Consider the following 24219-nt stretch of genomic DNA (forward strand, 5'->3'; position numbering starts at 1 on the left):
TAGAGGGAACTGAGTCTTACGTAGCTTGTGTATCCCATGACACTTGAGCAATAGTTGCCACTTTTGACCATATGACAGATGTATATTGTATACAGAAAGGAGTAAATTACTTTGAATATTTTTTTTTCTCAGTAAGTTTCTGGCCCCTAGGAAGCCCTATGGATTCTCATCTCCATAATGGATCAAAGTCAGTCTTCTTCAGCATTGTTCAGGCCTTACGGTGTCCAGTCCTCTATTAGATTAAGTATAGCATTTCCGGTTCCACTTCATCCAGGAAAAGACACAGGCTATCCCCTCCATATAGGCTGTCCCCTCCCTGGTGGACCCCTGTGCTTTCTATCTAGCACGTGTTGTCAGGGACATCTGTTCATACACGGAACTGTTGACAGGTGGACAGAAACCATGTTGTAAAACTTCAATTCTCCTTTCAGAGTTTTTATCAAAGCTTTGCACATAGCTGATACTCAATAAGTCTTTGATAATGGTGTTGATTATCAGAAATGGGCTTTAGGCTAGTAATATAACAAAGATGGAATGGTACATTTGCTAATAAACTTCAACTCCTCTCAGTCCTCCAAAAGGATCTGTTGAAGGATTTTTTGCATCCTCCATGGCAAGTGCTTACCATCGAACACTTCAGAAAAACATGGGACAACGTTTTGTCTACAGACGTCAATGCCTATTTCTTCGCTGCCACTTAGCTATGAGATCATGGGGAAATGAGATTCCAACTTCCATCATCACTGAGACCAGATGAGAGTAACCGTAGCTTTCCTGAATTCCAATAGTGTTCACGGTGGAGGCTTACTCTGAGCCAGGCCCTGAGCCATGCCCTGAGCCTGTCCCTCGGTGCTTTACGTGTATGGATGGATGGATTTCTCATCAGAACCCTAGGTGGCTGATACTATTGCTTTCCCATTTTATTGATAAGAAAAATGAAGCTTGGGAGGTTAAAGAACCTGTCCCAGGTCCCAGAGTTGATAGACAGCCAAGTTGGAATTTAGTGAGAGAGTGTGGGTGGCTCCAGTGCCCAGGATTTTAACCCATACACAGCCTCTTATTAATTGTTTGTTGCAAGGATCAAAATCAGCATGATACGAAGAAGTGCATGATTTTAAAAAATGGTAGGAGGAATTTTGAGAGTACTTTAAAAAATGAAAAAGCCTTTCACCAAACTGGTTCATGTTACACTTCTTTCTTTTATATTTTTTAATTTTACTTTTATTCTTTTTAGGGGGGAGGGGCAAAGGGAGGGAGGAGGAGGGGGAGAGAGAGAGAGAGAGATAGAGAGAGAAAGAGAAAGAGAGAGAATCTCAAGCAGGCTCCATGCTCACCATGAAGTGCAACACAAGGGCTAGACCCCACAACTCTGGGATCAAGACCTGAGCCAAAATCAAGAATAGGGCCCTCAACTGACTGAGCCACTCAGGCAATCCCCATGTTACATTTCTATTCCCTCTGCCCCAGGTACTAGCTGAGAATCCCAGACTTTCCCCCTCACCACGAGCAGAGATAGTTGGTGGCAACCACTCATGCCTCTTTCAGCCCATTACTTCCTGAAGACTGTCTGTGGTTGTTTTCAGGGGTGACATACTTCTCTCTGTTTTCTGTAGTGAGCCAGGAGGCCTGATTCTGGAAAGGAGTTTCAAGCTCTGTGTGTAGCAGTGTTTAAAATGCAAGATCCCCGTCCGGGAGAGAAATGACTTGAAGAGCCTTAATGCAAACCTCCATTCTGCTCTCCCAGCAGCTGTGAGGCTGGCAGACCCTATAGGTAGAGAAAGGACTTGCATGGGCCATGATGATCCATATTCAGGAGCAAGGAAGACTTGATTCTGCACCTTGCTAGTTACAGCTGCCAGATTGTGAGCGACTGATAGAGAACTTTGTTAATGATGTGGAATTCACTTTTGGCATGCTCTGCACAAATACATATGCAATATATTATTAGTGCCCTCAACTACAGGCCTGTCCAGATGTGACTTAATTCAAAGTGTGATTATCTTTTCCTCTTTTACCTTCATAATTGGAACATTGTTGATCAGATTCTGCTTTTAATAAAGATTGGCAAGCCATGCAGTATTGCTCTGAAACTTTTTTTTTTTTTTGACAGCAAATATCAGAAAATCACAAGGTGGAGGTAATGAAATGACAGTAGATGTTCGGGTTGCCCAGAGGAAAGCAACTTGCACGGTCTTGGAGTCCACATTTTTAAGAATCATGAAGTGGGGTGGATTATCTTTGGAAATTATTAGAGAATATGTATTTATATAGATTCCTGTCCAAAAGATGAATCCAATCATCATCCCATAGACAAATGTGGAGTCTTAATGGCAAATGTTGATTTAATATTCGAGTCTGAGTCTTGCAGTAAAAAGGCTGAATTGCATTAGAAGAGCCGGACTAGAACTGGGCAGACACAGAAACCTAATACCACAGCAAATAAATCTGGCAGGACAATTTAAAGCTGAAAAGAAATAGAAAGATAAATGATGTCATAAAAGATTCACAGGGGCGTTTTTAACTGAACTGCTAAATATTTTAAAACAGAATAGCCAAGGCCATTTTGTATTAGAAACCCAAATGAGTGGCTTTCTCAATTTATTAAATTTAGTTCCCTCAGTGTTTATCAAGCCTGTTCTGTCAGAAAGATACTGTACTAGGCACTGGATATATCGGAATATTACCCAAAGAGATTACTGACTAGAAGATAAGGCAAGTAGCTCCAACAATTTAAATGAACACCATACTAAGTTAGGAAAGGGAATATGCTAGTGAGAATCTTAGATTGTCACTCCTGTAGAACCACTTTAAGGAAAAGGTCTAGAGATGTCTCCCCCTATCAAGTTTCTATGCCTTTTGTTAAATGACCCAAGTGCTCTGGCTACAACCAACATCAAGGCTCTAGCCCAGGACACTTATATATTGGCCACCATGAAAAGAACAGTGACTCGTCAAGTAGCCTTTCCATATTGGACAAGAACGAAGCCATCCTATCAGATCATCTCTTTAGATGAGCGTTGGGTTCAAGAGAGAGAAGATAACAGTGGAAGCACATGCAAATGGCAGGAATCATCTGTAAGAGACTGACTCCTTGCAATGAACCAGGGCCCAAATCTGGTTGCTGTAGAGTCCCAGCTTATCAACCATGGCTCTCATCTTCACCGAAACACAGAACCTTCCATGACAATGCACACTGCATTTGGACCCAGATGAGACAATATGAGAAGAACCTGGAATGATAATAAACAGAAGCACTTTTAGCTTTAAAGGAGCTGCAGTTGGAAAAATAGAGTTTTTAAAGCCCCTTATGGAATTTGCTGACTAAAGATTTGGTTGATATGCTCAAGGCTATTGTTAATGAAAAGAAAATAAAAGAAACAAACAAAAACACACATGCAAGAGGATCCCAAACTCATAGCAGTTTTTTTTTTTTAATAGAATATTTACAAATTTAAACACTGGGAGACTTTTTTTTTTTAATAGTTATTTATTTATTTATTTGAGAGAGAGACCAAGCAGGGGAGGGATGGGGTTGGGGATGCAGTCAGAGGATCCAAAGCCGGCTCCATGCTGACAGCATTGAGCCCCTTGTGGGGCTTGAACTCACAACCATGAGATATGACCTGAGCCAAAGTCGGACACTTAACCAACTGAGCCACCCAGGGGCCCCAAAAACTGGGAGACTGTTTTTAAAAAACTAGATCAAACTTTTGACAGGCAAAGTTTAAGATATTTATCTGGACCAGGCCTGAGCTGAGTAAATCACTGATGAATATGAGAAAATGAACATGCTTCCTTACACTTTAGCTACCACCTCCAGTGGCCTCATGTGTCAGCCTGTTTTTCTGTTCAGGGAGTATCAGCACCAGGGGACTTTGAGCTCAGCTGAAGGACTGGGGATGATCTGAGGGATGAGAAAGAGGCCCCACCTGCCCAAAGATAGCATAATTCTTTCCTCTCACTGGAAAGATCATTTCATGTGTTAAGGCAAATGGAAATACCTTTGGCAAGAAATTTTTGTTCTGTTTTCTATTTAGTGAGAATTTTGGTCATAGGTCCATGGAGCCTATCAGCTGGCTAAGCATGGTAGTGGATGGGAGTTGACAGGAGCTGTATTATGTAGGCCTCTGATGGTTGGGGAGACCAGGTTGGTGTGGGAGAGATTGGACACCAAGGGTGCCGTGTGAATGCCTGGGGCCTTGTTTGTCTGGAATTTCATGGTAGAAGGAAAGTGCTAAAAGAAGTACAAGAGAGTTGAATACAAGTTTTACTCATTTTTTCTGATTATGTGCCATCATAATTGTCATAAATGCACATACAAGGTAAGTTCTTTCTGCTTATAGTAATCCACCCTTTTACCCAATCCTGCTCACACTTTGAAACCATGTGTATTCGTATTTCCTTCCCAGCCATTCAAAATCCGGTGTCAGGCAAGAACGTTAGAAGAGTAGTTCGTATTTGAATGTGAACTACTTACAGCTAAATTGGTGTTCCTTTCTGGGCACATCTATAACCAAAAGGGCACAGATTCTAAGATAATTTTTTCTTTAAAAAAATTGTAATGCTTATTTATTTTTGAGGGAGAGAAAGAGAGAGAGAGAGAGTGAGGGGGAGAGAGAGAGCGAGACACAGAATCCAAAGCAGCGTCCAGGCTCTGAGCTGTCAACACAAAGGCCGATGTGGGGCACAAACTCAAAAGCCATGAGACCATGACCTGAACCGAAGTTGGACACTTAACTGACTGAGACACCCAGGTGCCCTGAGCATGTTTCTAATCATACAAAAATATTGAAAGAGGAGATTTGAAAGTGATAATATCCTCCCAGGTGGGGCCATGCTGATCTGAGGTTAGGACCCTCTCTGCAATCCCTAGGTGCCATCTCCCTACCTATTGGAGGGACACTGGCAGGCCAGCACTAGAGAATTTGGTCTATATCTTGGTTTAGTCTATGCTTATAATTATGTATACAATAAGGAAAAGCCCTGGCTCATAACAGTATATTTAGTAATAAAAAATATCATTTGAAATACTCAATCAAAACTGCTACTGACTAGATTTATGTCTAGTTTGGATTTGAATTTTGATGAATGAAGAAAAGACAAAAGAAAGATAAGAAGGTTAAGGAGGCAAAGTGAGGTGTGGTGGTTAGGCATTAGAAGGAAAATCATCTCTAGGCTTCATTGAGGGATAGGACCCCACTGAGCTACCTTTTACATCTTTATTCTGATTTATATAAAATCAGATTCAGAGTTATTCACAGAGGTCCTACGAAGTCTTCTATTGGCCAAATAATACAAAAAGAAAGTAGGAAGGAAGGAAAGAAAGAGAGGGAAGTAGGGAGGGGGTGGGGAGAAAGGAAAGAGTAGAAAAGAAAATCAAGGATGTTTATAAGCCCCTCCAAACTGAAACACGGAAAGAAACTCACACATCAGAGTAAGACTTTCCACAGCAAATTTTAAAATTGAAAAATGTCATCCTCAGTGACACACAGAATTTAATTTTTTGAATGTCTTATAATCTTATAGAAAAGCATAGGCAGTTACCCTTTGATTCTCCAGATTATACTGAGGATGCAAAGGCTAACTGTCCTGCAAAAAACTATGGGAAGTGAAATAATCACTGTAATATCTCCAAAGGCTATTTGGGAGCAACTAATCTCTTAGGCCCACACCTTGCAAGTCACATTTAAAAATTATGTAGATATATCATGAAAAATAACACCATGATTGGAATCATTTATTCCCCAATAAAGAGTTGCCTTTTCAAAGCTGCTTCATATCCAAGAGATCTTGATTACTCCTTTCTTTCACATTATTATTTCTTTTCCTTAAAAAGAATTCTAAAAGATTACAAAAATACAAGAAAATAGAGGAAATTTAAAAGTACCCGATCTTTATTCTACCACACTAAATTCTTCCATTTTTAAAAAAAAAAAAAATCCCAATTAGTGAGCTATATTTATGTTTGTTTTTGTTTTTCACACAAGATGCTAAATAAGTTATGCATAAACTTGTTTCTCTGCCATTACCGAGTGTGTGTGATAAGCTCCTCCCTGACTTTGACATCTTGAATGCTGTGAGATAAGGTCAAAAAAGTATTTCTCTTCCTTAAGCCATACATTTATGACACTGAACAAAAGGGCCTACACGCATGTTCTGTTGTGGTGACTGGTTCTGGAAAAGCTTAACTAACTGGACTGGAGGCATCCAGTCAGTGCCTTCCATGTTCTCAGTGTTCCCTTGAAACCCAAATATCTGAGCAATGAGAGAATGTAGCATTCAAATAAGGCTCTTAGATCTGATGGGGCCAGAGATTAATGACTTTGATTTAAATAATTTGAAACATCTATAAGCAGTGCCTTCTTTCTCTAATCAGAACATGGCAGACATGTAGAACCCCCATGCTGAATGTTCATGTATCCATCCTCCAAGAGAGAGAGGGTCTGGGCATACACCATCCCTGGAAAACTGAATGTGGCTTTGGAAAGCTAACATTGAGCCACTTCCAAGTCTCTTCTGCTGAGTAAGATTTTCTCTTCTCTCTGAGAGTTTCTACCTAAGAGGCCCAAGAAACCCAGAGGCACAACTTAGAAGATAGACAGGTTCCTTTACTTCTTCCAGGCAATTCAAGACACTGGCCCTAAAGCAGAAATTAATGTGTAAGAAGCGAAAGCTCGTAGTGGGCTAGTTCTCCACCCCTACTGACCTTGTGCTATTTAAGCAACTCCTTTTATAATTTTAAAAGTAATTATGTATTTACTTTTTTTGAGAGAGAGAGGGAGAGAGAGTGAGTGCACACAAGCAGGGAGAGGGACAGAGAGAGAGACAAGAGAGAATCCCAAGCAGGCTCCACACTGTCAGCACAGAGCCCTATGTGGGAGTTTGAGCTCACCAACCATGAGATCATGACCTGAGCTGAAATCAAGAGTTGGACACTTAACTAACTGAGCTACCCAGGTGCCCCTACTTGAGCAAGTCTTAAAGCCATGGTCATGGTACCTACAATAATTTGCTGACCCTTACTTAAGAATGACCAGGGCCACCACATTGCACAATTCCAGGGGAGGGGGGGAATCCATTCCCCCTGTGACCAGAGTAACCAGTATTGCTGGGGATACAATCCAGGAGCCAGATGCTAAGCCCATGCAGGCTCTTTCCCCTACGTATTTAGGAACTGCAAGGCTTCAGTCATTTGTTACCAAAGGCTATCACATTTTTCTTTTTAATTAAGTATGCTATTACAAATGGCACAATATTTGGGAATAAAAGAAGGTATATTTTTAGTAGAAAATATATACTTTTGAGGAAAACAAAGCTGATTGGAAAAATATGTAATTATTTATCATCTGAAGTCCAAAACTAAAAACAAAATCAAAACAGACATTGAGTGACTGTCCTCATCAAAATTGTCAAGAAACTAAGGAGTAAATAAGTAACTGGCAGGAAATTATTTATGATCTAAACACAAAGACAGATGTCTTTCTCTTTCTGGGAAGGATAACTATCCTCCTCTGTAAGATATTCTTTCCTTGTCTCTCTCCTCAGGAAGGTGTTACATCCTGTGATAATTCCACCTCCCACTGTCTCCTGTCCTTAGTCTTTAAATTTTTCCTCCAAATTCCCATGTGACTCCCATGGAGTCAAGTCTGAAGTTTGCACAGATGAAAAAATACTTCAGCAGACTCCCAAGAATATGTAAGTTTTTACTAAATATTTTCAGTTGATGGGATCCATATCTGACTCCGCATCCTCCAGAGAGACAGGCTTCTGGTAGTAGTTGACTGGAATCGCTGCTTTAACAAACAAAATCTGTTTATAAGGGAGCACAACACAAGGATTTGATCTCAGAAGGACCTTATCTTTTCCACACATTTCCTCTAACACAGAACTTTGTGGAATTTGCAACTTTTAGACATAAGGGAAACACATGTTTGCTACATAGTATACTGGAAATAGCAGTGGACTTTGAGTCAAGTGGGAAAAAGTATATATTAGGTTTGGCATTACAACTCTAAAATGGCTTATTCAAATTCATGTACTTTCATGACAACAAATGACAGTGGTGCCACACTCAAGGCTACCGAAGAACATAAACTTCACTTTTTTCAACAAATCATAGGATAGGGCTTGAAAAAGAACTAAGATACCCAGAGAGGAAGACAGAGGGAGAAAGAGAGAGAAGAGAGTGCTAAATTAATCAAAGCCAATTTATTCCATTTGCCTGAAAATACAGAGAACTATAGGATATCTTCTAAGGGGCCTAAGTTTTTCTATGATCCTTTCTATTTCTTTGGAACAGAATACCCTGAGCTATCCAGCTGCTTCTCGGGAGCAGTAGACATTTCTCTAGCTAGGAAAGTCTGCATTTATTCTGCTTTTCCAATTTTCCATGGTATGACATTATGAACGATGATAGGTTTCACAGACTTTGTAAAACGTGCTCTTGCCCTCAGCAACTTGGACTTGCCTGCCTCTTGATGTAGGGCAAGAAGAGCTCAGCACGCAAACTGTCCCTTTCATGTCACCTGCACACCAACAGACTCTCCCCACACCAGGCAGGAGCTTGAGAAGGAGAGATTACTCCTTTCTCTATCTGTTTACACAGTTTTTGTTGCATATTTGTTCCTGGAATCTTCAAGGCAAGGTTCTGGGGCTCTGTAAATCACTAAGCCACATCCATTCTTACGGAAATGTGGTGATTCTGCTGAGTACCTGGTCACTTCCCCCAGCTGTCACTTCCTCTTGACAGAGGCTGAAAACCTCATCAGACTGGGCCCTCACTAGAATTTGGATGTAATTAAATTACTTTGGTCCAGACAATATGTTTTCCTGCTGCGAGTAGATGCAATCCCTCAAAACTAGCTTGGTAACGTACAGACGGAGATTGTGAAATTCTACATATTTCCCCCACTTTGCTATTCCCCTCCCACGCTGCTGAAGGGTGCAGAGGAACAAAAGGGCGAAGTTAAAAAAGAGGTAAAGATTTTCACTTTGTTTTCATGTATTTTCCAGGTAAGCCTCTAGCCTAGTATTTATGATTGTCATCTAGAGGCCACCTCCAGCTTTATGCGGCGAATATACCACTTAACAGATTCTCTCTGGCCACCAGGCCCATGGCCTTTCGTGACTAGGTTGCTGGAGTTTCTTGAAATGACTGTCACTTTGAGCGGCAACAAAATCTTTTCTCAGCCTGCAAGGGAAGTTTGGATATGTACATATCTTGTGGTTTGCTCTTTCAGAATCCCAAATTCTGCAAAGCCACCATTGTGGCAGGCAGTCATGTGAAGACATTTTAGACCTTTTCTTTCAGAAAAATGTTCCTGTGCCAGGACATGGTGGCAGAGGACAAGACCAAAGACAACTGAAATGGGGCTTGTCTTTCAGCTAGAGCTGGACTTTTCCTCTAAACAGAAGAGAGGATGGCTGTATCCACAGACTGAGGGCAGAAAAAAAGTGGGAAGTTGCATAAAATCTAAATTATGCAACACGAATAAATTCTAGAGATCTGCTGTCCAACATCATGCCTATAGTTAACCATATTGTTTTGGACACTTAAAAATTTGTTGAAGGTATATTTCATGTTAAGTATTCTTACCACAATAAAAAAGAAAAGAAAGGTTGTGGTATGCCAGTGGCATCTGAAATATCCTCTATCCCAACTACATCTCTCCCACAGGCTGGCCTAGGACACACTGCCTATATTGTGTGAGTCCTCCTTTCAATTTATAGTTCCAAGACCATATCACTATGAAGGAGAGGAAAATGCAGGAAAGCATTACTTGTTTTTGGAGTTTATCCTGTCTGGGAACTAGGTTGCCGACACTCTGAGAGAGGGTCCTGCTATGGTATGTGTGGGGAGTATGGCAGGCTCTCATTGGTAATCATCTTCTAGTCTGGATTGTCTAGATGCTGCCAGTTGTCATCCCAAGACAAGGATGTGCCTGAATATCACTTTGTTTTCAAACAAATCACATTTCATTGTATTTTAGAAACCAGCTTGATGGACTAGTAGAAACTTTAGTTGCAGAATGTTCGGATCCTCCCAGGACCCTCGTTGCCTAGAGTTTTTAACCAGGTTTCAGCACGTCCAAAGATAACCAAGAATATTTTTTGGTTGAATGGGGGTCTGGTTTTTAGATATGAACCCACAGAGGTCACCACTGAGATGTTCCTTATACTAGCTAGTGTGGCCACTCTCTGTAGTTTATAAGGTCTTATTTAGGTGTTTAGGAATCTCTGCTGTTACTGTCCCAACAAGTATATGGGGCATTTGAGAGGCTACAAATGGCCTTTCTGCTCCAGTCACAGCTATTATTTCTTTGACATTTCTTTGTCTTCCTAGGAATCTGTCCAGGAAGTTCAGAGCCCTTCTCACTGGAACCCAACCATACCCTTGCTCAGACCTCTGTCCCCTGCCTTGCTCCACTCTATCCTTTGACTTATGACTCCCTCAGACAAGGAGGTCCTTTCTCAAGCCTTATGATTGAGGCTGCTGATATGAGAATACAACTGCCATTATTAGTTTAGCAGGTATTTTCGTTTTCTTCCTTGCACACAGGGACAGCCAACTCCCTGAATAAGAAAAAAGGGAAAGCAAAAATATAAAAAGGCATAAAGAAGATATAAAAGTGAAAAAATGTAATTTCATCCCTAGAGCCTCCATGTATATCGCTGTAGGTTGTTAATTGTAAACTGGCCACAGACCAAGAGGATGAATGTGAGCTAAAATCTAGCCAGATCTTAGCTTGCCAAGCCATGCTGCATCCATCGAGAAGGAATGTCACTTTCGAATTCATACTAGATACCTAGTGAAATAGCAGTGGCCTTGATAAGCACATGTCCATATTATCAGAAATTCCTGAGAGTTGAGAGGAGCTTTCCATTCCTGGAAGCTCTGTCAACACACAGCAGACTCTGGTCTGTGATCCATTCTCTCCTCTAACTGAGCATAGGTGTGATGTATAAAAGATGGTGATTTTATACCTTGCATAGTGTGCATAGTCTGGTCCTGGATGTAACTTTTGGAGATCTCCATTTGTAGAAAAGGTATTCTGATCTATCAGGGAAAGGAAGGTCATGAGGAAAGGCAAAGACCACATTTTGTCTTGAGAAATGCTTTTCTATCCAGTGAAACAGCAAACAATAAAGTGGGCTTGGAAAAGGAATGTTCTCAAAAAATGACAACGACAGCTCCAGCTTTAATTCACTCCTCTGACTCTGACAATAAAGTGACAAATGAAATCAGTGACTGTCCTGGAATACCTATTGCTTTGGTGGTTAAAGAATGTGGCCCTACACACCAACAGAAACACGCATCATTGGAGAAAGTGGTCTTCTTTACCAATTATTCACTTAGGTATTGGATTCTGTGTTGAGATATGAAACACTTGATCTAAAGATTCTGCCAAATGCAAATGCTTGCAAAGAGTAGGCAAGTGACGTAAGTATATGGTGATCATGTGTACACAGTGTGGAGTGATAGGGACACGGGAAAATTAGGGAGGCATCCCTGGTCTAAGAGCATTCAACACATAACGTTCAACACAACGTCTGCCAGTATTAAGGTAGATTTGAGCCACCTCTATAAAATTTCTTTTTGAGAAGATATTAAGATAGCAAGAAGAAGCAAACATAACTATGTACATGTACTGCTATTAGGCACCATAACAATCTAGTTTCTTTTCATTTCATAAGTGGGTAAAAGAGGCTCTACGATGTTACACAGCTTGTCTACATTTACACTCTTAGAATGGGGAAAAGCCTCATTAATCAAAAAATTAATATTCTTTCAATAAAAGTGTCATTTTACACCATCAGGCTGCCTCCTTTGAAGATCTGATCTCACTGAAGAGTGAACTATACTCATGAAAAAGTGGTCCAAATGGGTGATGTTGACAGAAGACAAGCTACTCTAAATTTCAGTGAGTAAAAACGGTTTTACTTTTTTTTTCAAATGTTAGTAAGTAATTGCATGAGAAACACTGAATGGCCTAGAGATTTAGGTACTTTTACTGAAAGGTCGTATTTGGGAGAAGAAGGAGATAAGGCGGGTTAAGCAAGGTCTATTGGCTAAAAGATGGAAGAAACTACATGTGATCTTTGCTAGAAAATAAATTTAAGAAATGGTTGTTATTTCCAATTCACAAATAAAACCATAATTTGCTTCATCACTTCCAGCTTTAAAACTATGACTCTGTTATTCTACCCACTAATGTTTCAGTAGGTAAACCGCCCATAACTGTATAAAAGGAGCTGTTTTCTGGTCAGTATGGATCCTTAATTCTTCATGTCAATGGGAGGAGAAGTGAAGAAATAGAGAAAACTAGAAGGGATTCTGATTTTTGGAAAGCTTTGCCAGTGTCTCATGGAATCTTATGGAAGAAATTAATTCAAATTGGCTTGGATGTGAGCCTTGTCATGTGCATCAAAGACTCTCAGAAGAGTCGAAACCAATAATGATAAACAAGACAGTATCTTGCTGGGAGGAGGTGGCTGTTACTGTGCCAAAGTCTACATTTTCTGAACAGCAATAATCAGTTAATTGTGCTGGTGTACATCACACCATGGGAATCACTTTCAGAGTTAGATTGCATAGGATTTCACAACTTGAAGATTACAAATCAGGAAGAGACACTTTTTTGTTTGTTTTTTTAAATTTTTTTAGGATCGAATAATGCTTAGCCAGCTTTGCAAATAGCCACAAGCCCACTACAGAGACCAGGGAGCAAGTCTGATAATCATTACCTGAGGCCATGGAATATAGAATTCTCTTTACAATTGGATGACTTTAGACTTACTACTCCAACCCTAAGCAAAATAAAATAGTAAAACCTGTGAATTCCTTTGGTGTCTCTGTGCCTCTAACTTCCCAAGAAAATAGTTTCTTTTTTTTTTTTAATTTTTTTTTAATGTGCATTTATTTTTGAGAGAGAGTGATAGAGTGTGAGCACAGGAGGTGCAGAGAGAGAGGGAGACCCAGAATCTGAAGCAGGCTCCAGGCTTTGAGCTGTTAGCACAGAGCCTAATGCAGGGTTCAAACTGAGCCGAAGTTTGATGCTTAACCAACTGAGCCATCCAGGTGTCCCTAAAATAGTTTCTATTCATTGAAAGCTTATAGCATACAAGGCACTTTTTCCTAATAATTTAACCCTCAACATCCCTATAAGGTAGGTAGTTATCACCATTTTGCAGACAAGAAAATGATGGATACCTTAGACTTCTAAGCTACTATGAGCTTCTAACTTCTAGAAGACACTGTTGTCAAAATAGCCCACTTGACTCTCCCCATATATAGAGTGTGTGTTATCTCTCATGTTAAAAAATAAAATGAAAAAAAAAAAAAACTTCTAAAGGGACAGACATTATTTGATGTGCATGTCAATACAATAAATTAGAATGAGTATGACCTCTTCCAAAATTGGCATTTCAAATAAACATTAGAGTCTTAAATAAATGAAGTTCCACTACTAATGAAACTTGAATTAATACAAGCAGTTTGTGTGTGAAGGGTAAAGGTAAGAGATATTGTTTTGGTATGGCAAGGCAATCATAGTCAGTGGCACTCCAAGCAGTGACATTGCTGTGACTTCAATGTGAACCCTTGGAGGTGTGCAACATGGCAGTTCTGTTCATGTCATGATGTACAAGTGTGGACCTAGAGGCTAAAGAGCCTTGATACTAAAACGACCATTGTCCACAGTCCTACTCTCCACCAAACATGGGAACATGAACAAAATAAGATTGAAAGTATTTCAGATGTGCCCGGAATATGAGTGAAACATTGGGAGCAAATGAAATGATGTTTTTTCTCCTCTGTACACTCAAATATTCTCAAAAATTTTACATTAAAAATTTTTTTTAATGTTTATTTATTTTTGAGAGAGAAAGACAGAGCACAAATTGGGGAGAGAAAGAGGGAGAGGGAGACACGGAATCTGAAGCAGGCTCCAGGCTCCAAGTTGTCAGCAAAGAGCCCGACACAGGGTTCAAACTCAGGAACCATGAGATCATGACCTGAGCCGAAGTTGGATGCTTAACCAACTGAGCCACCCAGGTCCTCCTCAAAAATTTTACTTTAATTAAATTAATATACACTAAATTGGCTTTTCTGGGAAGTATAATTAACATAATTTGCATTCATTGCAGATGTACAACATACTGATTCAATAATTCTATTATTACTCAGTACTCACCACAATAAGTGTAGTCACCACCTGTCACTATACAATGTCATTACAATATTATTGACATATTTCCCTTCTGGCAAATACAAGTTTGTATTTAAGAGTCTATTTTTTTGGTTTGTTTCTTCGTTTGTTTTGGTTTTTTGATTCCACATGCAAGTGAAATCACATGGTATTTGTCTGTCTGACTTATTTCACTTAGCATAATGTCCTGTTGGTCCAATTATGTTGTCACCAATGGCAAAATCTCTTTCTTTTTTATGGCGGACTAATATTCCATTCTATCTATGTATATACAAAAGTCATAACTTTGGCTTTTTTATGGAGTACAACCCTGAAGTTTCACACATATGCAGGTTCAGGTAATCACCACTACAGTCAGGAGAGAGAACCACTTCAGCATCCTCAAAAAACCCCCATGTGCTGTCCTTAACGCATGGTAACCACTCATCTGTTCTTCATTGTTCTAGTTCTGCCTTTTCCAGAGAGTGTCACATAAATGCAATTATACAGTAGACAACCTTGAGAGACTGGGTTTTCTACTCAGCATCACTCTTTTGAGAGGCAATAATGCAGCCACAGGTATCAGTAGTTTGTTTCTTTTTATTAGCACTAAGCTAGCATTAGTAGTATTCCACCGTATACATTCACAGTTTGTTTATCCAGTTATTTGCTGGAAGAATATTTGGGATGTTTCCACTTTGGGTCAGTTATGAATAGGACTGCTTATACACGTTCATAGATAGGTTTTTATATGAGTGCAAGTTTTTACCTAGGGTAAACACCTAGAATTGAAATCACAGGGGCATATATGTTTAACTTTCTGAGAAATTGCCAGACTGTTTTCCAGAATGGTTGTGACATTTGCCTCCCATCAGGAATATACAAGATTTCTAGTTGTTTCACATCCTAGCCAGCAGTAGTACAATTGTGGTTTTTGTTTTTGTCTATAACTGCCCCGATAGATGTATAACAGTACCTTACTATGGTTTTAATTTGCATTTCCCTAATGACAAATAATATTGCACATCTTTTCATGTGTTTGCCTTCTGTTTGTCCTCTTTGCAAATGTCTTTTCAAATCTTTTGCCTATTTTTAACTGGGTTGTTTTTTTCATTACTATTGAGATTTGACCATTTTGTCATTGTTGTTAATAATTTTATGTATTTCCCTCTAGTATATTACTACACAAAGTTTAAGTATATGTGAATAGTTTTAATATATTCTGGACACGTGCTGTTTGTCAGATATGTACTTGCAAATGTTTTCTCCCTGTCTGCATATTGCCTTTTCATTCTTTTAACAGTGTCTTTCACAGGGGAAATTTTTTTTTTTATTTTGATAAGGTACAATTTATAGTTTTTGTATAGACTTGTCTATTTAGTTGCATATGGTAGGTCCAATTAACCCAATTCTATTTTTGAGAAGACAGTCTTTTGCCAATTTTATTGCTTTCATCTTTGTCAAAAATCGATTGGCGAGACACATGAGTGGCTCAGTGGGTTAAGCCTCTGACTCTTGATCTTGGCTCAGGTCATAATCTCACAGTTTGTGACATGGAACCCCACATTGGGCTCTGTGTTGACACCATGGAGCCTGCTTGGGATTCTCTCACTCTCTCTCTTTTCCCCTCCCTCGCACATGCGCATACACACACACTCTCTCTTTCTCTCTCCCAAAATAAATAAACAGACATCAAAAAAAAAAAATCAATTTGCCATATTTTGACAGACAGGGGTCTGTTCTTGGACTCTATTCTGTTCCATTGATTTGTGTTGACTATACCTTTACCAGTATCACACTATCATGATTACTGTAATTTTTATAGTAATTGCAAAAATCAAATTGTGTGAGTGTTCCATCTTTGTTCCTTTTCTTTTCTTTCTTTTTTTTCTTTTTTTTCAAAAGTGTTCTGATTGTTCCAGGTCTTTTGCCTTTCCATATACATTTTAGAATCAGTTTGTACAATAAAATTTTTTTTTCTGGGATTTTATGCAGAATTGCATTAGATACATGGACTAAATTTGGAGAGAGTTAACATAACTATATCAAGTCTTTCAATCCATTAACATGATAAGTGTCTTCATTTACTTATGGCTTCTTCAATGTCTTTAGTCAATGTTTATAATTTTTAATATATAGATCCTACACCTGTTTGTTAGATTGATACCTAAACATTTTATCCCTTCAAAGCTATTGTAAATGGGACTTTCTCTTGATTTGGGCTTCCAGTTGGATTTTTAGATCGCTCATGAAATTTTCTATATAGACAATAGAATTTGTGAATAGAGTGTTTTATTTCTTTCTTTCCAATCTGCATATCTTATAGATTCATTTTACCTGACTTGTTTCATTGACTAGGAAATTCAATATGATGTATAAAAGCGGTAAGAGGGATATCTTTGCCTTATTCCTGATCTTTAGGAGAAATAATTCAGTTTTTTTTTTATCATTTGGAGTATGGTCAACTGTAGTTTTCCTATAGATGATCTCTATCATGTGGAGGAAGTTCCCTTCAAGTTTTAATTTGCTAAGTGTTTTATAATATATGTGAATTAAATTTTGTCAAATACTTGAGTATCAGTTGATATGACCATGTGTTTTTTCTTCTTTAGTCTGTAATACAGTAGATTACATTGATTGGTTTCCAAGATTTGAACTAGCCTTGCATTCCCAGAAAAATCCACTTGGTCATGGTGTGTTATTCTTTTCATTTATTGCTAGGTTTGATTTATTAGCATTTTGTTAAAGATTTGTATGTGTATATTCATGAGATCAATTTATCTGTAGAGTTTTTTGTTTGCTTTTGTACTGTTTGTGTCTGGTCTTGGTGTTAGGGTAATTCTAGTCTCATAAAATGATTTGGGGAGTGTTTCCTCCTCTATTTCTCGAGAGAAATTGTGTAGGTTTATTGTTATTTCCTCTTTAAATGTTTCATAGAATTCACCAGTGAGACTACCTAGGTCTAGAGATTTCTTTTTTCCAAAGGCTTTTAATAATAAATGCAATTTATTTAATAGAATAGAACTATTCATGTTATCTATTTCTTCTGGGGGAATTTTAATAATTTATTTTTTTAAAGAATTGGTATAGTTCATCTAAGTTGTCATATATATTTGCATAGAATTAATTGCACTATTTTCTTATTACCATTTAATGCCTGGGCACTCTCCAGTGATGTCCCATTGATGCTTGATAGTGATGGTTTATCTTTTCTATTTTTAATGTTTAGTGTGGCTAAAGATTTGTTAATTTTACTGATCTTTTAAAACTGAACTTTGGTCTATTTTATTTCAATTTTATTGATTTCCATTCTTTTGCTTTAGTTTTATAATTCTCTCTCTCTTTTTAGGTTTCTTTAGGTAGAAGCCTAAATTGTTGATTTGAAACATTTCTTCTTTTCTAATAAAAGTAGTTAATGCTATATATTTTCCCCTAAAGTATACTATGTGGCTCCATCCCATAAATTTTGATAAGTTGCATTTTTATTTTCACTTAGTTTAAAATATTTTCTAATTTTGTTGAGACTTATTTTGAAACATAGATTATTCTGATGAGTATTTTGAATCTGTTTATATCTTTCATCAATTTGGGAAGTTTTTGCACATAATTTCTCAAGTCTGTGTTTTCACCCCTTGTGCTAGAACTTCTAAGACATGAATATTAGACCTTTTGGTATTGTCCAACAGGTCACAAAGACTTTGTTCACTTTTAAATTTTCTCTCTGTTAGATTGGATAATTTTTATTGATCTATCTTTGAGTCTATTGACTCCTCAGTCACCTCCATTTTTTATTGAGCCCATCTAGGGAATTTTCTTTATAGCATTTTTCAGTTCTAGAATTTCCATTTAGTTCTTCTTTATATCATCTATGTGGAGACTTTTTGTCTGTTTTTAGAATGTCTGTTTTTACTTCCTGAAGCAGGGTTATAATAGATGCTTTAAAGTCTATTTTTAATAACTTACACATCTTGTGTCATTACTGGAGTTTCTATCTGTCAGTTGTCTTTTCTCTTGTGAGTTGAGATTTTCTTCATTCTTCGTATGTCAAGCAATATAACTGCTTACTAAACATTTTGACAATTACAGTAGTCTGGGTCTTATTTTAATCCTATGATGAAAGTTGTTGTGGTTTTCATTTGATTTGTTTTGTTTTAGCATGCATTTGCCCATGTGACACTCAAGATACAAATTCTCATCTGATGTAGGGGGCTTGGTTCCAATATCAGTTCAGTTTTTAAAAAGTATCTGCATTGTTATTCTCATCAGACCTTCATGTACTCAACCTGGTAGCCAACTTGAGACATGAGTAGAGATCTACTCTCCACCTCAGTTCTCAAAGTCTCTGGTAGGCTATTTACAGTCAAATTCCTGAATGAACAACTCAGAGATTAGTTCATGTACAAATACAAGAATATAAAGGTATTTTTTTACATCTTCCTTTTCACTGCCTTCTCACTGATACTTTCTCACTTCCTGAGTATTTCTTTCCCTGTTTTTCAGCCAGAAATTGGGGGCTTAGTTTCATTGCTCTGTCACATATTTCCAGGGTCTATATCTGCATCCAGGTCCAAGTGGTAAACTGACAGGGAGAAAGAAAAGGGGGGGGTGGTGGATAATCTATGCTCTGGGACCACAGTTCCTCTCATCAGAGAGAATATTTGTCTTTCCTCTGAGTTTTAGATGCCTGATTGGCTGTCACTTCCTTATTAAGAAAAATTAAAATAACAATAAAATAATGGTAAATAAATTATATCCCTTCCACACCAGCTCCTCTCTTCTCACTTGCTTTACATTTAAGAATCATTTTTTGACTCCTTGGGCCAAAAGTGAGTGAATGGTGCTTATTTTGAAATTCTTTCTGTCCACACCTTTGTACACTTCTGGTTCAGGCTGCCTCTGAGATCAGTTGCAGTGATACTAGGTTCTCATGACCGGCTCAGTGGAACTTTGAATTGCTGTTTCCATCGTCAACTGACCTGTTACCATTTACTTTGCAAGTCCTCCAGTTGTTGTTCCATAAAGTTTATCTAAGATGGATAGTTGTATTCATCAAGAGAGACTGCAAGGGGTCTATTTACTCCAGTTTCTCTAGAACGGGAACCCTCAAATTAAATCATTTTAAAGGTAAGTTAGAGAGAAGTCAACGTGATGACAGAAGCAGAGTTGATGACAGAATGTGACAATGGTATGCTGTTGGATTTGAAGATGGAAGAAGGGATCACAGCCAAAGAATTGAGAGGCCTCTAGAAGCTGACAAAGGCAAGAAAACAGATTGTCTTCTAGAACTTCTAGAAGAAAGCAACTCTTGTTTACTTTAGCCCAAGAAGACTGATTTTGGATGTTTGACATTCAGAACTGATTTTAGGAGTGGAACATATTCACATGAGGCTATGGAACCAACGGGTTCAAGATGAGTAAAGGTGAAGATCAATAGAAAAAATATGAAGCAAAATGCCAGAGTGGAATCCATAGGCACATGCATGTTGAAGTCACCCTGAATAATGGCATGACTAGGAATGAAAATGAGAGCCAAGAGCACAGTTGGATTCAGTGTCTTGGTTAAATAAGGTGGGATGGAGGATGGTCAAATAGCAAGAACTTCAAAAGAGAAAGAATTTTTATTAGAAGAAGAAGCAATCATTTAGAAGCTTCACTGGAACCCAACAAAAAGATCACTGACCCCATTTCTCAACCTCAGATACCCAGGGAAATGGGCCTGGTGGTAAATGTGAAAGTGCACAAGAAACTTGTTTTAACCATATTACCTTTGGTGAGATATAGTGAAGCCACATGCACGTGGATAGAGGGCAACAGAAATAGTTTTATAGTTTTGTTACTCAGAGTTCTCTGGGAGAGATAGCAGCCACCGGGGCCACCCAAGGGAAGCACTGGGGTCAGTCATGAGGCAGAGAAAGATAGGGGACTGTAGCTAAGAGCTTTTGTCACAGTTCAGGTGGGAATGAATGGGTGAGGCAAGCTAAGTAGGGTTAGGGTTGGCAATTGGAGCAATCTGGGTCAGCTGTGAGGCCTGGAGTTGTCCCTCTGCTCCTCTCATACCTGCCCCAGGGTGATGAGGGTGGGGCTATAGTGGCCCAGAGTGTAAGAGCCTGACATGGGAAGTGGTTGGGGTGTGGATTTAATGGGCTACTCAAGAAGGGGAAGTAACCAGCTTCTAACCACAGCCTTAAAACTGAGGCAAGGTAGCATTAAAAAACAAAACAAAACCGTATTGCAAAACTGTCATACTTCCCATGCACTAATCCCATCCTTCAAACATCAGTAGAAACTTGTTATAATAACTTAAAGGTCTTTTAAAAAAGTCTTAGCCAAACTACTGTTGTGTATTATTTTCTAGCAAAGAGAACTTCTATATCTCAGATTCTTATTATACGATAGCTTACTAACAGGTATATTTTCCATCATTATGCACATAATGAAAGAAATGTTTCTTTTTTTTTTAATTTTTTTTTTCAACGTTTATTTATTTTTGGGACAGAGAGAGACAGAGCATGAACAGGGGAGGGGCAGAGAGAGGGAGACATAGAATCGGAAACAGGCTCCAGGCTCTGAGCCATCAGCCCAGAGCCTGACGCGGGGCTCGACTCACGGACCGCGAGATCGTGACCTGGCTGAAGCCGGACGCTTAACCGACTGCACCACCCAGGCGCCCCAAAATGTTTCTTTCTTTATCTTTTGGAATCAAGTCATATCCAGCTCTGAGACCTCTCTTAGGAGTGTAAGCTTTTCTTTTTTTCTTTTCTCTTAGCCCCCATGGTTTGTTAGAAAGTAGAGGCACGTCATGTCACATGTCTCATTTCCTAAGGCCATGATGCTTAATGTTCAGTGCCCAGGCAATTTCTGCCCACACTCTGCTGTGGCTGCAGGCTTGCTCTATCCCGCATGAGCATCATGGCCTATCACAGAACCCACCACCCTCTTCTGTTCCAGGCTCTGGGAACCCAACTTTCTCCTAGGCGGGTATCAGCATCTTCCCTTAGAAGCTCAGCCATCACGTCCCTACAGATAATCCAGCAATATTATTTCAATCATACCCATAAATCCATGTTAGAGTATTTTCATACTTGTGTTTGCACTTTTTTTATTCCTATGATTCAGAATTACAAAAAGGTGTGAATTTTCCCTGGGGATGAAGGAACTCTAAACATAATTAGACATGGGAGACGGAAGGGGAAACTTGTACTTTTTTTATACATCCTGGGAGGAAAGGGAACTTTTTTCATTCATTTGCAAATAAGTTCTCAGCAAGAAAAAGAAATGAGTAATGTTTTATTAAAGAAAATATTAAAATGAGAGCACATTTCCTCAGCACAAACATTGAGATGAGGTTGTAAAGTTTACCTGGGATTTACAAAAGTTATTGCCTGGGTGCACTTTAGTCTTGGGGGAAAAAAAACTGCCGGGACTCTGAACAATGCACTCTTGGTGCAACCATAAAACATTTTTAAAAACATAACAAACAAACAAACAAAAAGCCAAATTAACTTCTCTAAAATAACCGAATACATACTGTTCTCCACTGTTGTTTCATGTGTTTGTATAATTGGGACTAAATCAAAATCACTAAATAATTAACTTAGCTCAGATCACCATAAAACGTTGCACTAACTTAGCTCAGATCACCATAAAACGTATTCGTTTGTTCAGGAGTCAGTTTGCTTTCTTGTTTGCCAACAGGTCCTTAGAGAGCCTACTTTGAAGACTAAGAATACTATAACTAGCACTTGACTTGTACCAACATTCAAAAATAAACATGCTTATAATATTCTAACCGCTTGAAGTAATTGACTTTTGAGGAGGTACCTATTTTTTCCTCCACCTTAGCAACATCATTTATTTTAACTGCATTCAAGAATATATGGCCTTATGGTTAAATATTGCAATGACCAATTTCAGCCTAGTCAGCGTCTGTGTAGTCATGTTTAAAATATGTTAAGTCCACAGTAATGAGGCTTCTCTGTGTAGCTACTTTAAGCATATTTTTATTTTTGCTTTTTTTGTTTGTTTTATTTTGCTTATATCAGCTTGCAATATCAGCATTTGTGAAATATTTCCTTTTTCCAATTAGGAAACTTAACTTTACACGCAAATCATAATATGATGCTGAATGTTTAAGTTGCTTATAAACTATATCCAATGCAGCACACTTAAATTTAAATACTTAATGTGATGCAAGTTATAAAAGAAAGCAATTGTTTAATCTTACAGAGTTAATCAAACACTCTCCTTTCTGCTTGCATTTCCAAAACTCTCTTAAGCATGGGTTTTAGATCCCTAAAAAGGTAGAAAATCATTGATCACCAAATTTTATAAAAATGTTTATCTAGTGATTTAGCACTTATCTATTTAGCTCAGATCCAAAGGAACTTAGCACTCCTTCAAGAATGGTTTGTGGTTAGAATTCTGGAAGAGTAAGAGCTGGTGAATATGTATGCTTTGTTAAAGAAGATTTAATTGTTTCACTTGCTTTAAAGACATTCCCAGGATTAAATAAGGAGGGCTCACAAAAGCATCTTTGGGGCATTTTGGTGTCTGAAGGGGGTAAAGAATACAGCTCATGTGGATAAAACAGCCAATTGTTGCCTCAAATAATCTGGAAACAATCAGATCACCCTAGTCACTATTTGAGGACAAGAATAATGAGCTGGGAGCCTTGTGGGAGAAATGCGTGCTGCTGAAGTTCGGCTCTCAGAATGAGTTTTTCACATCAACACCAAGAGGTTTCACCATCAAACCTCTGAGCTGGAAGACTGATTTCCTGAGTGCATTTTTAAAGAATGCCCATTGGAGATATTTGCTATACAATGTATAATAATTTGACGTTCTTTGAAGCAGCCAACAGCAGAGAAGGATCAAAAAGATACAAACTTTTAAGACATTGCTCATTCTAACTCACTTTGAACTTTAAAGCCTCTTTTTCAGCAATAGCAGGGGCTACAGTGGGAGATCAAACTTGGAAATCACAGCTTGAAATGTCCATCCAGATGAAATCATGCAGAAAATGAAACAGGTTTGGCAGAACAAGGCTGTGGTCAGGGAAGCAAGACAATGTCAAAGAAAAGAGCAACAAGTAGATAATGGGAACCCATTTCTCTTCTCTCCTTCCCACAGCTCACCCTCATGTCCTGAAGCAGGAATCCTTAGAGTGTATGAAAATAAGGCATGTACAGAAACGGGCAGAGGATTCCATGAGGGCTCTTGGAGGCTGGGCAAGTTTGGTTTGGCTGAACACATGCTCAGAGAGTGATGGAGGGAGGCAACTCTGGAATAATCCAGACATGCCAGATATGCATCGACCATATCTACCTAAGTCCAGGACCTGGCAACTTACAGAATCCAGCCAAGTGGGGATGAAAGAGGTCCTGGCTCTGTGGGACTCAGAACATCTCCCTTCTCTCTTTGCTTATGGATTTGTTGAGAGAAGAGGTGATCTCAGTTCTTTATCCTATCCCCAGTGTCCCATGTTTCTGGAGCACCTAATCTATGATTTTTTGTTCATAACTATTTTTTTTTTTTTTAGTGTGTTTGTTGCTGTTCACCGACTGGCTTTTAACCTTAGATGAGAACTTTTGTTTTGTTTTTAATTAACTGGTATTCATGGAGTTCCAAGTGTCCTTTTTTCTAGGTCATTGAAAACTTCCTAACCATGGGAAAATTCCCTCACCCTGCCCTGTGTAGCTATATTTTGAGTTAATACTTCATTGGCAAAAATCATTAAGAATGACTCATTTCTCTAGTTTTCCTTTTCCAGGGAAGGTGCTGCTGCCTAGCGTGGCAACTCTTCCGGTGGTGAGTGCTTTCGTGTGCTTGAGACAAGGGGAATAAAAACTAATTTTTTGTGAACTACACTTTTATGATTTGCATTTAAGAAACACAATCCATTTTCTTACTTCCTGTCTTTTATGTCTCAGTCCTCCTTTCCTCCGACTAAATGATTTCCTGGATTTGATTTGCCTTAAAACGGCACTGACAACAGAAGAGAAACAGGTAGTGGATTCACTTAGAAAAAAATACA

This window comes from Herpailurus yagouaroundi, unplaced genomic scaffold (genome assembly GCF_014898765.1).
Source record: "Herpailurus yagouaroundi ecotype Mexico unplaced genomic scaffold, PumYag 142, whole genome shotgun sequence".
NCBI classification, from domain to species: Eukaryota; Metazoa; Chordata; class Mammalia; order Carnivora; family Felidae; genus Herpailurus; species Herpailurus yagouaroundi.